Source organism: Schistocerca serialis, unplaced genomic scaffold (assembly GCF_023864345.2).
Source record: "Schistocerca serialis cubense isolate TAMUIC-IGC-003099 unplaced genomic scaffold, iqSchSeri2.2 HiC_scaffold_1362, whole genome shotgun sequence".
Lineage (NCBI taxonomy): Eukaryota > Metazoa > Arthropoda > Insecta > Orthoptera > Acrididae > Schistocerca > Schistocerca serialis.
The window spans coordinates 51622780-51640406 of NW_026047583.1; the positions used below are offsets into that span (position 1 = coordinate 51622780).

At 38.7% G+C, this 17627-nt stretch overlaps 1 protein-coding gene across 1 annotated transcript in view; it reads right to left on the bottom strand.

Annotated features, from left to right (window-relative positions):
• Positions 1-275: 275 nt before the first annotated feature.
• The window catches only part of LOC126440351 (molybdenum cofactor biosynthesis protein 1-like), a 383691-nt gene continuing 366339 nt past the window's right edge, over positions 276-17627 (bottom strand). The window contains exon 6 of the mRNA XM_050090639.1: positions 276-374. The gene's annotated coding sequence lies outside the window, so the exon portion shown is untranslated. The remainder of the gene's footprint in view (positions 375-17627) is intronic.

The following is a 17627-nucleotide window of genomic DNA, read 5'->3' on the forward strand; positions in this document are numbered from 1 at the left end:
CCCCAATTGTTTAATAATCGTGATCACACTGCCTTTACTAAGAGAAATAATGCGACACACTTCATCTGCAGTCACCCGACGGTCACCACGAATGATGTCATCAACTTGCTGAATGTTGTGTGGAGTCACTGCACTCACCGGCCTGCCGCTCCGCTTTTCGTCAGTCAACTGTGTTTGCCCTTCAGCTTCCTTACAACGACGAACCCATCGTCTAACAGTGCTGACATCCACTGTCACAACACCATACACCTTCTTCAGTCTTTCATGAATGCGTATGGGCGTTTCACCTTCTGCATTCAAGAATTCAATCACACAACGCTGTCTCAAACGAACATCGATGTCGGCCATCTTACAAACTTCTGCTGTGCTGCCACCTGTTGACACAGAAAGTTACTACTGCAGTGGATTGCAGAAGAAGGTTTGAGGAATGGCGCCAAATTCAAATTTGTCACTTAACTTAATTTCTTTAAGTAGAAAAAAAATGGGAGCCATTACTTTTTGACCGACCCTCGTATAACTAGTGGCACAGGAATGGTTCAAAACATAGACAGTAAGAAGAGTCAGTCTTCTTGTACTTAAGTCGGCATTGTGCATTTTGTATTTAATTCCGACGCAATTTCTGTGTTTCATCGTCAATAAGAAGGTCAGAGGGTTACAGTAAACTTGAAGTGATGCATCGGAATCTATAACTAGTGTCACAGGAATGTTTCAAAACATAGACAGTAAGAAGAGTCAGTTTTCTTGTACTTAAGCCGGCATTGTGCCTTTTGTACTTAATGCCGATGAAATTTCTGTGTTTGATCGTCAACAAGAAGGTCAGAGGGATACAGTAATCCTGAAGTGAAGCATCCGAATCTATAACTAGTGTCACAGGAATGGTTCAAAACATAGACAGTAAGTAGAGTCAGTTTTATTGTACTTAGGTCGGCATTGTGCCACTTGTATTTAATTCCGATGCAATTTCTGTGTTTCTTCGTCAACATAAAGGTCAGAGGGATACAGTAAACCTGAAGTGAAGCATCGGAATCTATAATTAGTGTCACAGGAATAGTTAAAACATAGACAATACGAAGAGTCAGTTTTCTTGTACTTAAGTCGTCATTGTGCCTTTTGTATTTAATTCCGATGCAAATTTGTGTGTCATCGTCAGTACGAAGGTCAGAGGGATACAGTAAACCTGAAGTGAAGCATCGGAATCTATACTAGTGTCACAGGAATGGTTCAAATCATGGACAGTAAGAAAAGTCAGCTTTCTTGTACTTAAGTCGGCATTGTGCCATTTGTATTTAATTCCGATGCAATTTCTGTGTTTCATCGTCAATAAGAAGGTCAGAGGGATACAGTAAACCTGAAGTGAAGCATCGGAATCTATACTAGTGTCACAGGAATGGTTCAGAACATAGACAGTAAGAAGAGTCAGTTTTTGCTTGTACTAAAATTGGCATTGTGCCATTTGTATTTAATTCCGATGCAATTGCTGTATTTCATCGTCAATAAGAAGGTCAGAGGGATACAGTAAACCTGAAGTGAGGCATCGGAATCTATAACTAGTGTCACAGATATGGTTCAAAACATAGACAGTAAGAAGAGTCAGTCTTCTTGTACTTAAGTCGGCATTGTGCCTTTTGTATTTAATTCCGACGCAATTTCTGTGTTTCATCGTCAATAAGAAGGTCAGAGGGTTACAGTAAACTTGAAGAGAAGCATCGGAATCTATAACTAGTGTCACAGGAATGGTTCAAAACATAGACAGTAAGAAGTGTCAGTTTACTTGTACTTAAGTCGGCATTGTGCCTTTTGTATTTAATTCCGATGCAATTTCTGTGTTTCATCGTCAATAAGAAGGTCAGAGGGATACAGTAAACCTATAGTGAAGCATCGGAGTCTATAACAAGTGTCACAGGAATGGTTCAAAGCATAGACAGTAAGAAGGGTCAGTTTTCTTATAATTAAGTCGGCATTGTGCCTTTTGTATTTAATTCGGATGCAATTTCTGCGTTTCATCGTCAATAAGATGGTCTGAGGGATACAGTAAACCTGAAGTGAAGCATCGGAATCTATAACTAGTGGCACAGGAATGGTTCAAAACATAGACAGTAAGAAGAGTCAGTTATCTTGTACTTAAGTCGGCATTGTGCATTTTGTATTTAATTCCGACGCAATTTCTGTGTTTCATTGTCAATAAGAAGGTCAGAGGGTTACAGTAAACTTGAAGTGATGCATCGGAATCTATAACTAGTGTCACAGGAATGTTTCAAAACATAGACAATAAGAAGAGTCAGTTTTCTTGTACTTAAACCGGCATTGTGCCTTTTGTACTTAATGCCGATGAAATTTCTGTGTTTGATCGTCAACAAGAAGGTCAGAGGGATACAGTAAACCTGAAGTGAAGCATCCGAATCTATAACTAGTGTCACAGGAATGGTTCAAAACATAGACAGTAAGAGGAGTCAGTTGTCTTGTACTTAAGCGGGCATTGTGCCTTTTGTATTTAATTCCGAAGCAATTTCTGTGTTTCATCGTCAATAAGAAGGTCAGAGGTATACAGCAAACCTGAGGTGAAGTATCGGAATCTATACTAGTGTCACAGGAATGGTTCAAATCATGGACAGTAAGAAGAGTCAGTTTTCTTGTACTTAAGTCTTCATTGTGCCATTTGTATTTAATTCCGATGCAATTACTGTGTTTCATCGTCAATAAGAAGGTCAGAGGGATACAGTAAACCTGAAGTGAAGCATCGGAATCTATAACTAGTGTCACAGGAATGGTTCAAAGCATAGACAGTAAGAAGAGTCAGTTGTCTTGTATTTAAGTAGGCATTGTGCTTTTTATATTTAATTCCGATGCAATTTCTGTGTTTCATCGTCAATAAGAAGGTCAGAGGGATACAGTAAACCTGAAGTGAAGTATCGGAATCTATACTAGTGTCACAGGAATGGTTCAGAACATAGACAGTAAGAAGAGTCAGTTTTCTTGTACTTAAGTTGGCATTGTGCCATTTGTATTTAATTCCGATGCAATTTCTGTATTTCATCGTCAATAAGAAGGTCAGAGGGATACAGTAAACCTGAAGTGAGGCATCGGAATCTATCACTAGTGTTACAGGAATGGTTAAAACATAGAAAGTGATAAGGGTCAGTTTTCTTGTACTTAAGTCGGCATTGTGCATTTTGTATTTATTTCTGATGCAATTTCTGTGTGTCATCGTCAATACGAAAGTCAGAGGGATACAGTGAACCTGAAGTGAAGCATCGGAATTTAAAACTAGTGTCACAGGAATGGTTCAAAAAATAGACAGTAAGAGGATTCAGTTTACTTGTACTTAAGTCGGCATTGTTCCCTTTGTATTGAATTCCGATGCAATTACTGTGTTTCATCATCAATAAGAAGGTCAGAGGGATACAGTAAACCTGAAGTGAAGCATAGGAATCTATAACTAGTGTCACAGAAATGGTTCAAAACATAGACAGTAAGAAGAGTCAGTCTTCTTGTACTTAAGTCGGCATTGTGCCTTTTGTATTTAATTCCGACGCAATCTCTGTGTTTCATCGTCATTATGAAGGTCAGAGGGTTACAGTAAACTTGAAGTGAAGCATCGGAATCTATAACTAGTGTCACAGGAATGGTTCAAAACATAGACAGTAAGTAGAGTCAGTTTTATTGTACTTAAGTCGGCATTGTGCCACTTGTATTTAATTCCGATGCAATTTCTGTGTTTCTTCGTCAATATAAAGGTCAGAGGGATACAGTAAACCTGAAGTGAAGCATCGGAATCTATTTCTAGTGTCACAGGAATGGTTCAAAACATCGACAGTTAGAAGAGCCGGTTGTCTTGTACTAAAGTAGGCATTGTGCCTTTTGTATTTAATTCCGAAGCAATTTCTGTGTTTCATCGTCAATAAGAAGGTCAGAGGTACACAGTAAACCTGAGGTGAAGTATCGGAATCTATACTAGTGTCACAGGAATGGTTCAAATCATGGACAGTAAGAAAAGTCAGTTTTCTTGTACTTAAGTCGGCATTGTGCCATTTGTATTTAATTCCGATGCAATTTCTGTGTTTCATCGTCAATAAGAAGGTCAGAGGGATACAGTAAACCTGAAGTGAAGCATCGGAATCTATACTAGTGTCACAGGAATTTTTCAGAACATAGAGAGTAAGAAGAGTCAGTTTTTGCTTGTACTAAAATTGGCATTGTGCCATTTGTATTTAATTCCGATGCAATTGCTGTATTTCATCGTCAATAAGAAGGTCAGAGGGATACAGTAAACCTGAAGTGAGGCATCGGAATCTATAACTAGTGTCACGGGAATGGTTAAAACATAGAAAGTGAGAAGGGTCAGTTTTCTTGTACTTAAGTCGGCATTGTGCCTTTTGTATTGAATTCCGATGCAATTTCTGCGTTTCATCGTCAATAAGAAGGTCAGAGGGATACAGTAAACATGAAGTGAAGCATAGGAATCTATAACTAGTGTCACAGATATGGTTCAAAACATAGACAGTAAGAAGAGTCAGTCTTCTTGTACTTAAGTCGGCAATGTGCCTTTTGTATTTAATTCCGACGCAATTTCTGTGTTTCATCGTCAATAAGAAGGTCAGAGGGTTACAGTAAACTTGAAGAGAAGCATCGGAATCTATAACTAGTGTCACAGGAATGGTTCAAAACATAGACAGTAAGAAGTGTCAGTTTACTTGTACTTAAGTCGGCATTGTGCCTTTTGTATTTAATTCCGATGCAATTTCTGTGTTTCATCGTCAATAAGAAGGTCAGAGGGATACAGTAAACCTAAAGTGAAGCATCGGAGTCTATAACAAGTGTCACAGGAATGGTTCAAAGCATAGACAGTAAGAAGGGTCAGTTTTCTTATAATTAAGTCGGCATTGTGCCTTTTGTACTTAATGCCGATGCAAATTTGTGTGTCATCGTCAGTACGAAGGTCAGAGGGATACAGTAAACCTGAAGTGAAGCATCGGAATCTGTTACTAGTGTCACAGGAATGGTTCAAAACATCGACAGTTAGAAGAGCCGGTTGTCTTGTACTTAAGTAGGCATTGTGCCTTTTGTATTTAATTCCGAAGCAATTTCTGTGTTTCATCGTCAATAAGAAGGTCAGAGGTATACAGTAAACCTGAGGTGAAGTATCGGAATCTATACTAGTGTCACAGGAATGGTTCAAATCATGGACAGTAAGAAAAGTCAGCTTTCTTGTACTTAAGTCGGCATTGTGCCATTTGTATTTAATTCCGATGCAATTTCTGTGTTTCATCGTCAATAAGAAGGTCAGAGGGATACAGTAAACCTGAAGTGAAGCATCGGAATCTATACTAGTGTCATGGAATGGTTCAGAACATGGACAGTAAGAAGAGTCAGTTTTTGCTTGTACTAAAATTGGCATTGTGCCATTTGTATTTAATTCCGATGCAATTGCTGTATTTCATCGTCAATAAGAAGGTCAGAGGGATACAGTAAACCTGAAGTGAGGCATCGGAATCTATAACTAGTGTCACAGATATGGTTCAAAACATAGACAGTAAGAAGAGTCAGTCTTCTTGTACTTAAGTCGGCATTGTGCCTTTTGTATTTAATTCCGACGCAATTTCTGTGTTTCATCGTCAATAAGAAGGTCAGAGGGTTACAGTAAACTAGAAGAGAAGCATCGGAATCTATAACTAGTGTCACAGGAATGGTTCAAAACATAGACAGTAAGAAGTGTCAGTTTACTTGTACTTAAGTCGGCATTGTGCCTTTTGTATTCAATTCCGATGCAATTTCTGTGTTTCATCGTCAATAAGAAGGTCAGAGGGATACAGTAAACCTAAAGTGAAGCATCGGAGTCTATAACAAGTGTCACAGGAATGGTTCAAAGCCTAGACAGTAAGAAGGGTCAGTTTTCTTATAATTAAGTCGGCATTGTGCGTTTTGTATTTAATTCGGATGCAATTTCTGCGTTTCATCGTCAATAAGATGGTCTGAGGGATACAGTAAACCTGAAGTGAAGCATCGGAATCTATAACTAGTGGCACAGGAATGGTTCAAAACATAGACAGTAAGAAGAGTCAGTTATCTTGTTCTTAAGTCGGCATTGTGCATTTTGTATTTAATTCCGACGCAATTTCTGTGTTTCATTGTCAATAAGTAGGTCAGAGGGTTACAGTAAACTTGAAGTGATGCATCGGAATCTATAACTAGTGTCACAGGAATGTTTCAAAACATAGACAATAAGAAGAGTCAGTTTTCTTGTACTTAAGCCGGCATTGTGCCTTTTGTACTTAATGCCGATGAAATTTCTGTGTTTGATCGTCAACAAGAAGGTCAGAGGGATACAGTAAACCTGAAGTGAAGCATCCGAATCTATAACTAGTGTCACAGGAATGGTTCAAAACATAGACAGTAAGAGGAGTCAGTTGTCTTGTACTTAAGCGGGCATTGTGCCTTTTGTATTTAATTCCGAAGCAATTTCTGTGTTTCATCGTCAATAAGAAGGTCAGAGGTATACAGTAAACCTGAGGTGAAGTATCGGAATCTATACTAGTGTCACAGGAATGGTTCAAATCATGGACAGTAAGAAGAGTCAGTTTTCTTGTACTTAAGTCTTCATTGTGCCATTTGTATTTAATTCCGATGCAATTTCTGTGTTTCATCGTCAATAAGAAGGTCAGAGGGATATAGTAAACCTGAAGTGAAGCATCGGAATCTATAACTAGTGTCACAGGAATGGTTCAAAGCATAGACAGTAAGAAGAGTCAGTTGTCTTGTATTTAAGTAGGCATTGTGCTTTTTATATTTAAATCCGATGCAATTTCTGTGTTTCATCGTCAATAAGAAGGTCAGAGGTATACAGTAAACCTGAGGTGAAGTATCGGAATCTATACTAGTGTCACAGGAATGGTTCAAATCATGGCCAGTAAGAAAAGTCAGTTTTCCTGTACTTAAGTCGGCATTGTGCCATTTGTATTTAATTCCGATGCAATTTCTGTGTTTCATCGTCAATAAGAAGGTCAGAGGGATGCAGTAAACCTGAAGTGAAGCATCGGAATCTATACTAGTGTCACAGGAATGGTTCAGAACATAGACAGTAAGAAGAGTCAGTTTTTGCTTGTACTTAAGTTGGCATTGTGCCATTTGTATTTAATTCCGATGCAATTTCTGTGTTTCTTTGTCAATATAAAGGTCAGAGGGATACAGTAAACCTGAAGTGAAGCATCGGAATCTATAATTAGTGTCACAGGAATAGTTAAAACATAGACAATAAGAAGAGTCAGTTTTCTTGTACTTCAATCGTCATTGTGCCTTTTGTATTTAATTCCGATGCAAATTTGTGTGTCATCGTCAGTACGAAGGTCAGAGGGATACAGTAAGCCTAAAGTGAAGCAGCGGAATCTATTACTAGTGTCACAGGAATGGTTCAAAATATCGACAGTTAGAAGAGCCGGTTGTCTTGTACTTAAGTAGGCATTGTGCCTTTTGTATTTAATTCCGAAGCAATTTCTGTGTTTCATCGTCAATAAGAAGGTCAGAGGTATACAGTAAACCTGAGGTGAAGTATCGGAATCTATACTAGTGTCACAGGAATGGTTCAAATCATGGCCAGTAAGAAAAGTCAGTTTTCTTGTACTTAAGTCGGCATTGTGCCATTTGTATTTAATTCCGATGCAATTTCTGTGTTTCATCGTCAATAAGAAGGTCAGAGGGATGCAGTAAACCTGAAGTGAAGCATCGGAATCTATACTAGTGTCACAGGAATGGTTCAGAACATAGACAGTAAGAAGAGTCAGTTTTTGCTTGTACTTAAGTTGGCATTGTGCCATTTGTATTTAATTCCGATGCAATTTCTGGATTTCATCGTCAATAAGAAGGCCAGAGGGATACAGTAAACCTGAAGTGAGGCATCGGAATCTATAACTAGTGTCACAGGAATGGTTAAAACATAGAAAGTGAGAAGGGTCAGTTTTCTTGTACTTAAGTCGGCATTGTGCATTTTGTATTTAATTCCGATGCAATTTCTGTGTGTCACCGTCAATACGAATGTCAGAGTGATACAGTAAACTTGAAGTGAAGCATCGGATTTTAAAACTAGTGTCACAGGAATGGTTCAAAAAATAGACAGTAAGAAGAGTCAGTCTTCTTGTACTTATGTCGGCATTGTGCCTTTTGTACTTAATTCCGACCCAATTTCTGTGTTTCATCGTCAATAAGAAGGTCAGAGGGTTACAGTAAACTTGAAGTGAAGCATCGGAATCTATAACTAGTGTCACAGGAATGGTTCAAAACATAGACAGTAAGAAGTGTCAGTTTACTTGTACTTAAGTCGGCATTGTGCCTTTTGTATTTTATTCCGATGCAATTTCTGTGTTTCATCGTCAATAAGAAGGTCAGAGGGATACAGTAAACCTGAAGTGAAGCATCGGAATCTATAACTAGTGTCACAGGAATGGTTCAAAGCATAGACAGTAAGAAGGGTCAGTTTTCTTATAATTAAGTCGGCATTGTGCCTTTTGTATTTAATTCGGATCCAATTTCTGTGTTTCATCGTCAATAAGATGGTCTGAGGGATACAGTAAACCTGAAGTGAAGCATCGGAATCTATAACTAGTGGCACAGGAATGGTTCAAAACATAGACAGTAAGAAGAGTCAGTCTTCTTGTACTTAAGTCGGCATTGTGCATTTTGTATTTAATTCCGACGCAATTTCTGTGTTTCATCGTCAATAAGAAGGTCAGAGGGTTACAGTAAACTTGAAGTGATGCATCGGAATCTATAACTAGTGTCACAGGATTGTTTCAAAACATAGACAATAAGAAGAGTCAGTTTTCTTGTACTTAAGCCGGCATTGTGCCTTTTGTACTTAATGCCGATGAAATTTCTGTGTTTGATCGTCAACAAGAAGGTCAGAGGGATACAGTAAACCTGAAGTGAAGCATCCGAATCTATAACTATTGTCACAGGAATGGTTCAAAACATAGACAGTAAGAAGAGTCAGTCTTTTTGTACTTAAGTCGGCATTGTGCCTTTCGTATTTAATTCCGATGCAATTTCTGTGTTTCATCGTCAATAAGAAAGTCAGAGGGATACAGTAAACCTGAAGTGAAGCATCGGAATCTATAACTAGTGTCACAGGATGGTTAAAACGTAGACAGTAAGAAAGGTCAGACTTCTTGTACTTAAGTCGGCATTGTGACTTTTGGATTTTTATTCCGGTGCAATATCTGTGTTTCATCGTCAATAAGAAGATCAGAGGGATACAGTAAACCTGAAGTGAAGCATCGGAATCTATAACTAGGGTCACAGGAATGGATCAAAACATAAACAGTAAGAAGCGTCAGTTTTCTTGTACTTAAGTCAGCATTGTGCCTTTTCCATTTAATTCCGATGCAATTTCTGTGTTTCATCGTCAATAAGAAGGTCAGGGGGATACAGTAAACCTGAAGTGAAGCATCGGAATCTATAACTAGTGTCACAGGAATGTTTCAAAGCATAGACAATAAGAAGAGTCAGTTTTCTTGTACTTAAGTCGGCATTGTGCCTTTTGTATTTAATTCCGATGCTATTTCTGTGTTTCATCGACAATATGAAGGTCAGAGGGATACAGTATACCTGAAGTGAAGCATCGCAATCTATAACTAGTGTCACAGGAATGGTTCAAAACTTAGACAGTAAGAAGAGTCAGTTTTCTTGTACTTAAGTCAGCATTGTGCCATTTATATTTGATTCCGATGCAATTTCTGTGTGTCATCGTCAATACGAAGGTCAGAGGGATACAGTAGACCTGAAGTGAAGCATCGGAATCTATAACTAGTGTCACAGGAATGGTTCAAAACATAGACAGTAAGACGATTCAGTTTACTTTTACTTAAGTCGGCATTGTGCCTTTTGTATTGAATTCCGATGCCATTTCTGTGTTTCATCGTCAATAAGAAGGTCAGAGGGATACAGTAAACCTGAAGTGAAGCAAGGGAATCTATAACTAGTGTCACAGGAATGTTTCAAAACATAGACAGTAATTAGAGTCAGTTTTCTTTTACTTAAGCCGGCATTGTGCCTTTTGTATTTAATGCCGATGAAATTTCTGTGTTTGATCGTCAATAAGAAGGTCATAGGGTTACAGTAAACTTGAAGTGAAGTATCGGAATCTATAACTAGTGTCACAGGAATGGTCCAAATCATTGACAGTAAGAAGTGTCAGTTTACTTGTACTTAAGTCGGCATTGTGCCTTTTGTATTTAATTCCGATGCAATTTCTGTGTTTCATCGTCAATAAAAAGGTCAGAGGGATACAGTAAACCTGAATTGAACCATCGGAATCTATAACTAGTGTCACAGTAATGTTTCAAACCATAGACAATAAGAAGAGTCAATCTTCTTGTACTTAAGTCGGCATTGTGCCTTTTGTATTTAATTTGGATGCAATTTCTGTGTTTCATCGTCAATAAGAAGGTCTGAGGGATACAGTAAACCTGAAGTGCAGCATCGGAATCTACGAGGGTCAGTCAAAAAGTAATGTCTCCTATTTTTTTTTCTACGTTTAATTGTCAGGAAATTTAAATGCAATTACATAGGTTGAAAACCACAACATTGAGGATCATTTTGTCATTTTTCAATGTAATCTGCGCCCATCTCTACAGTTTTGGTCCATCTTTGAACAAGGGCATGTATCCCAGCACGGTAAAAATCACAGCTCTGCTTCCTAAGCCATTGACGCACGTATGTTTTGACGGCCTCCTCATCTTCAAGATGAATCCCACGATGAGCTTCTTTTAGTGGCCCGAACAGATGGAAGTCTGATGGTGCCAGGTTAGGGCTGTATGGGGGATGAGGCAAAACTTCCCATCCATTTTTGACAATCTCGTCAGAGGTGTGACGACTGGTGTGTGGTCTTGCATTGTCATGCAAAAGAAGAACATCTGCCATTGATTTTGTTGGGCGAACTCGCTGAAGACGTGCTTTAAGTTTGTTGAGGGTTGTGACTTATTGAACAGAATTTATTGTGCATCCCTGCTCCAAAAAATCAACCAGAATCACACCCTCTGTATCCCAGAAAACTGTTGCCATAACTTTCCCTGCCGATCGCACAGTTTTGAATTTTTTCTTCCTCGGCGAGCTTGTGTGACGCCACTCCATTGACTGCCTCTTTGATTCGGGTTCAAAAAAATGCACCCATGTTTCGTCCCCGGTCACAATTTTTTTCAGAAACTCATCTCCCTCCAAACGGAAGCGCTGCAAGTGTTGGGAGGCTATTGTTTTCCCTGCCTCTTTATTCTGATCGGTTAACATTCTTGGAACCCACCGTGCACAAACTTTTGAGTACCCCAATTGTTTAATAATCGTGATCACACTGCCTTTACTAAGAGAAATAATGCGACACACTTCATCTGCAGTCACCCGACGGTCACCACGAATGATGTCATCAACTTGCTGAATGTTGTGTGGAGTCACTGCACTCACCGGCCTGCCGCTCCGCTTTTCGTCAGTCAACTGTGTTTGCCCTTCAGCTTCCTTACAACGACGAACCCATCGTCTAACAGTGCTGACATCCACTGTCACAACACCATACACCTTCTTCAGTCTTTCATGAATGCGTATGGGCGTTTCACCTTCTGCATTCAAGAATTCAATCACACAACGCTGTCTCAAACGAACATCGATGTCGGCCATCTTACAAACTTCTGCTGTGCTGCCACCTGTTGACACAGAAAGTTACTACTGCAGTGGATTGCAGAAGAAGGTTTGAGGAATGGCGCCAAATTCAAATTTGTCACTTAACTTAATTTCTTTAAGTAGAAAAAAAATGGGAGCCATTACTTTTTGACCGACCCTCGTATAACTAGTGGCACAGGAATGGTTCAAAACATAGACAGTAAGAAGAGTCAGTCTTCTTGTACTTAAGTCGGCATTGTGCATTTTGTATTTAATTCCGACGCAATTTCTGTGTTTCATCGTCAATAAGAAGGTCAGAGGGTTACAGTAAACTTGAAGTGATGCATCGGAATCTATAACTAGTGTCACAGGAATGTTTCAAAACATAGACAGTAAGAAGAGTCAGTTTTCTTGTACTTAAGCCGGCATTGTGCCTTTTGTACTTAATGCCGATGAAATTTCTGTGTTTGATCGTCAACAAGAAGGTCAGAGGGATACAGTAATCCTGAAGTGAAGCATCCGAATCTATAACTAGTGTCACAGGAATGGTTCAAAACATAGACAGTAAGTAGAGTCAGTTTTATTGTACTTAGGTCGGCATTGTGCCACTTGTATTTAATTCCGATGCAATTTCTGTGTTTCTTCGTCAACATAAAGGTCAGAGGGATACAGTAAACCTGAAGTGAAGCATCGGAATCTATAATTAGTGTCACAGGAATAGTTAAAACATAGACAATACGAAGAGTCAGTTTTCTTGTACTTAAGTCGTCATTGTGCCTTTTGTATTTAATTCCGATGCAAATTTGTGTGTCATCGTCAGTACGAAGGTCAGAGGGATACAGTAAACCTGAAGTGAAGCATCGGAATCTATACTAGTGTCACAGGAATGGTTCAAATCATGGACAGTAAGAAAAGTCAGCTTTCTTGTACTTAAGTCGGCATTGTGCCATTTGTATTTAATTCCGATGCAATTTCTGTGTTTCATCGTCAATAAGAAGGTCAGAGGGATACAGTAAACCTGAAGTGAAGCATCGGAATCTATACTAGTGTCACAGGAATGGTTCAGAACATAGACAGTAAGAAGAGTCAGTTTTTGCTTGTACTAAAATTGGCATTGTGCCATTTGTATTTAATTCCGATGCAATTGCTGTATTTCATCGTCAATAAGAAGGTCAGAGGGATACAGTAAACCTGAAGTGAGGCATCGGAATCTATAACTAGTGTCACAGATATGGTTCAAAACATAGACAGTAAGAAGAGTCAGTCTTCTTGTACTTAAGTCGGCATTGTGCCTTTTGTATTTAATTCCGACGCAATTTCTGTGTTTCATCGTCAATAAGAAGGTCAGAGGGTTACAGTAAACTTGAAGAGAAGCATCGGAATCTATAACTAGTGTCACAGGAATGGTTCAAAACATAGACAGTAAGAAGTGTCAGTTTACTTGTACTTAAGTCGGCATTGTGCCTTTTGTATTTAATTCCGATGCAATTTCTGTGTTTCATCGTCAATAAGAAGGTCAGAGGGATACAGTAAACCTATAGTGAAGCATCGGAGTCTATAACAAGTGTCACAGGAATGGTTCAAAGCATAGACAGTAAGAAGGGTCAGTTTTCTTATAATTAAGTCGGCATTGTGCCTTTTGTATTTAATTCGGATGCAATTTCTGCGTTTCATCGTCAATAAGATGGTCTGAGGGATACAGTAAACCTGAAGTGAAGCATCGGAATCTATAACTAGTGGCACAGGAATGGTTCAAAACATAGACAGTAAGAAGAGTCAGTTATCTTGTACTTAAGTCGGCATTGTGCATTTTGTATTTAATTCCGACGCAATTTCTGTGTTTCATTGTCAATAAGAAGGTCAGAGGGTTACAGTAAACTTGAAGTGATGCATCGGAATCTATAACTAGTGTCACAGGAATGTTTCAAAACATAGACAATAAGAAGAGTCAGTTTTCTTGTACTTAAACCGGCATTGTGCCTTTTGTACTTAATGCCGATGAAATTTCTGTGTTTGATCGTCAACAAGAAGGTCAGAGGGATACAGTAAACCTGAAGTGAAGCATCCGAATCTATAACTAGTGTCACAGGAATGGTTCAAAACATAGACAGTAAGAGGAGTCAGTTGTCTTGTACTTAAGCGGGCATTGTGCCTTTTGTATTTAATTCCGAAGCAATTTCTGTGTTTCATCGTCAATAAGAAGGTCAGAGGTATACAGCAAACCTGAGGTGAAGTATCGGAATCTATACTAGTGTCACAGGAATGGTTCAAATCATGGACAGTAAGAAGAGTCAGTTTTCTTGTACTTAAGTCTTCATTGTGCCATTTGTATTTAATTCCGATGCAATTACTGTGTTTCATCGTCAATAAGAAGGTCAGAGGGATACAGTAAACCTGAAGTGAAGCATCGGAATCTATAACTAGTGTCACAGGAATGGTTCAAAGCATAGACAGTAAGAAGAGTCAGTTGTCTTGTATTTAAGTAGGCATTGTGCTTTTTATATTTAATTCCGATGCAATTTCTGTGTTTCATCGTCAATAAGAAGGTCAGAGGGATACAGTAAACCTGAAGTGAAGTATCGGAATCTATACTAGTGTCACAGGAATGGTTCAGAACATAGACAGTAAGAAGAGTCAGTTTTCTTGTACTTAAGTTGGCATTGTGCCATTTGTATTTAATTCCGATGCAATTTCTGTATTTCATCGTCAATAAGAAGGTCAGAGGGATACAGTAAACCTGAAGTGAGGCATCGGAATCTATCACTAGTGTTACAGGAATGGTTAAAACATAGAAAGTGATAAGGGTCAGTTTTCTTGTACTTAAGTCGGCATTGTGCATTTTGTATTTATTTCTGATGCAATTTCTGTGTGTCATCGTCAATACGAAAGTCAGAGGGATACAGTGAACCTGAAGTGAAGCATCGGAATTTAAAACTAGTGTCACAGGAATGGTTCAAAAAATAGACAGTAAGAGGATTCAGTTTACTTGTACTTAAGTCGGCATTGTTCCCTTTGTATTGAATTCCGATGCAATTACTGTGTTTCATCATCAATAAGAAGGTCAGAGGGATACAGTAAACCTGAAGTGAAGCATAGGAATCTATAACTAGTGTCACAGAAATGGTTCAAAACATAGACAGTAAGAAGAGTCAGTCTTCTTGTACTTAAGTCGGCATTGTGCCTTTTGTATTTAATTCCGACGCAATCTCTGTGTTTCATCGTCATTATGAAGGTCAGAGGGTTACAGTAAACTTGAAGTGAAGCATCGGAATCTATAACTAGTGTCACAGGAATGGTTCAAAACATAGACAGTAAGTAGAGTCAGTTTTATTGTACTTAAGTCGGCATTGTGCCACTTGTATTTAATTCCGATGCAATTTCTGTGTTTCTTCGTCAATATAAAGGTCAGAGGGATACAGTAAACCTGAAGTGAAGCATCGGAATCTATTTCTAGTGTCACAGGAATGGTTCAAAACATCGACAGTTAGAAGAGCCGGTTGTCTTGTACTAAAGTAGGCATTGTGCCTTTTGTATTTAATTCCGAAGCAATTTCTGTGTTTCATCGTCAATAAGAAGGTCAGAGGTACACAGTAAACCTGAGGTGAAGTATCGGAATCTATACTAGTGTCACAGGAATGGTTCAAATCATGGACAGTAAGAAAAGTCAGTTTTCTTGTACTTAAGTCGGCATTGTGCCATTTGTATTTAATTCCGATGCAATTTCTGTGTTTCATCGTCAATAAGAAGGTCAGAGGGATACAGTAAACCTGAAGTGAAGCATCGGAATCTATACTAGTGTCACAGGAATTTTTCAGAACATAGACAGTAAGAAGAGTCAGTTTTTGCTTGTACTAAAATTGGCATTGTGCCATTTGTATTTAATTCCGATGCAATTGCTGTATTTCATCGTCAATAAGAAGGTCAGAGGGATACAGTAAACCTGAAGTGAGGCATCGGAATCTATAACTAGTGTCACGGGAATGGTTAAAACATAGAAAGTGAGAAGGGTCAGTTTTCTTGTACTTAAGTCGGCATTGTGCCTTTTGTATTGAATTCCGATGCAATTTCTGCGTTTCATCGTCAATAAGAAGGTCAGAGGGATACAGTAAACATGAAGTGAAGCATAGGAATCTATAACTAGTGTCACAGATATGGTTCAAAACATAGACAGTAAGAAGAGTCAGTCTTCTTGTACTTAAGTCGGCAATGTGCCTTTTGTATTTAATTCCGACGCAATTTCTGTGTTTCATCGTCAATAAGAAGGTCAGAGGGTTACAGTAAACTTGAAGAGAAGCATCGGAATCTATAACTAGTGTCACAGGAATGGTTCAAAACATAGACAGTAAGAAGTGTCAGTTTACTTGTACTTAAGTCGGCATTGTGCCTTTTGTATTTAATTCCGATGCAATTTCTGTGTTTCATCGTCAATAAGAAGGTCAGAGGGATACAGTAAACCTAAAGTGAAGCATCGGAGTCTATAACAAGTGTCACAGGAATGGTTCAAAGCATAGACAGTAAGAAGGGTCAGTTTTCTTATAATTAAGTCGGCATTGTGCCTTTTGTACTTAATGCCGATGCAAATTTGTGTGTCATCGTCAGTACGAAGGTCAGAGGGATACAGTAAACCTGAAGTGAAGCATCGGAATCTGTTACTAGTGTCACAGGAATGGTTCAAAACATCGACAGTTAGAAGAGCCGGTTGTCTTGTACTTAAGTAGGCATTGTGCCTTTTGTATTTAATTCCGAAGCAATTTCTGTGTTTCATCGTCAATAAGAAGGTCAGAGGTATACAGTAAACCTGAGGTGAAGTATCGGAATCTATACTAGTGTCACAGGAATGGTTCAAATCATGGACAGTAAGAAAAGTCAGCTTTCTTGTACTTAAGTCGGCATTGTGCCATTTGTATTTAATTCCGATGCAATTTCTGTGTTTCATCGTCAATAAGAAGGTCAGAGGGATACAGTAAACCTGAAGTGAAGCATCGGAATCTATACTAGTGTCATGGAATGGTTCAGAACATGGACAGTAAGAAGAGTCAGTTTTTGCTTGTACTAAAATTGGCATTGTGCCATTTGTATTTAATTCCGATGCAATTGCTGTATTTCATCGTCAATAAGAAGGTCAGAGGGATACAGTAAACCTGAAGTGAGGCATCGGAATCTATAACTAGTGTCACAGATATGGTTCAAAACATAGACAGTAAGAAGAGTCAGTCTTCTTGTACTTAAGTCGGCATTGTGCCTTTTGTATTTAATTCCGGCGCAATTTCTGTGTTTCATCGTCAATAAGAAGGTCAGAGGGTTACAGTAAACTAGAAGAGAAGCATCGGAATCTATAACTAGTGTCACAGGAATGGTTCAAAACATAGACAGTAAGAAGTGTCAGTTTACTTGTACTTAAGTCGGCATTGTGCCTTTTGTATTCAATTCCGATGCAATTTCTGTGTTTCATCGTCAATAAGAAGGTCAGAGGGATACAGTAAACCTAAAGTGAAGCATCGGAGTCTATAACAAGTGTCACAGGAATGGTTCAAAGCCTAGACAGTAAGAAGGGTCAGTTTTCTTATAATTAAGTCGGCATTGTGCGTTTTGTATTTAATTCGGATGCAATTTCTGCGTTTCATCGTCAATAAGATGGTCTGAGGGATACAGTAAACCTGAAGTGAAGCATCGGAATCTATAACTAGTGGCACAGGAATGGTTCAAAACATAGACAGTAAGAAGAGTCAGTTATCTTGTTCTTAAGTCGGCATTGTGCATTTTGTATTTAATTCCGACGCAATTTCTGTGTTTCATTGTCAATAAGTAGGTCAGAGGGTTACAGTAAACTTGAAGTGATGCATCGGAATCTATAACTAGTGTCACAGGAATGTTTCAAAACATAGACAATAAGAAGAGTCAGTTTTCTTGTACTTAAGCCGGCATTGTGCCTTTTGTACTTAATGCCGATGAAATTTCTGTGTTTGATCGTCAACAAGGAGGTCAGAGGGATA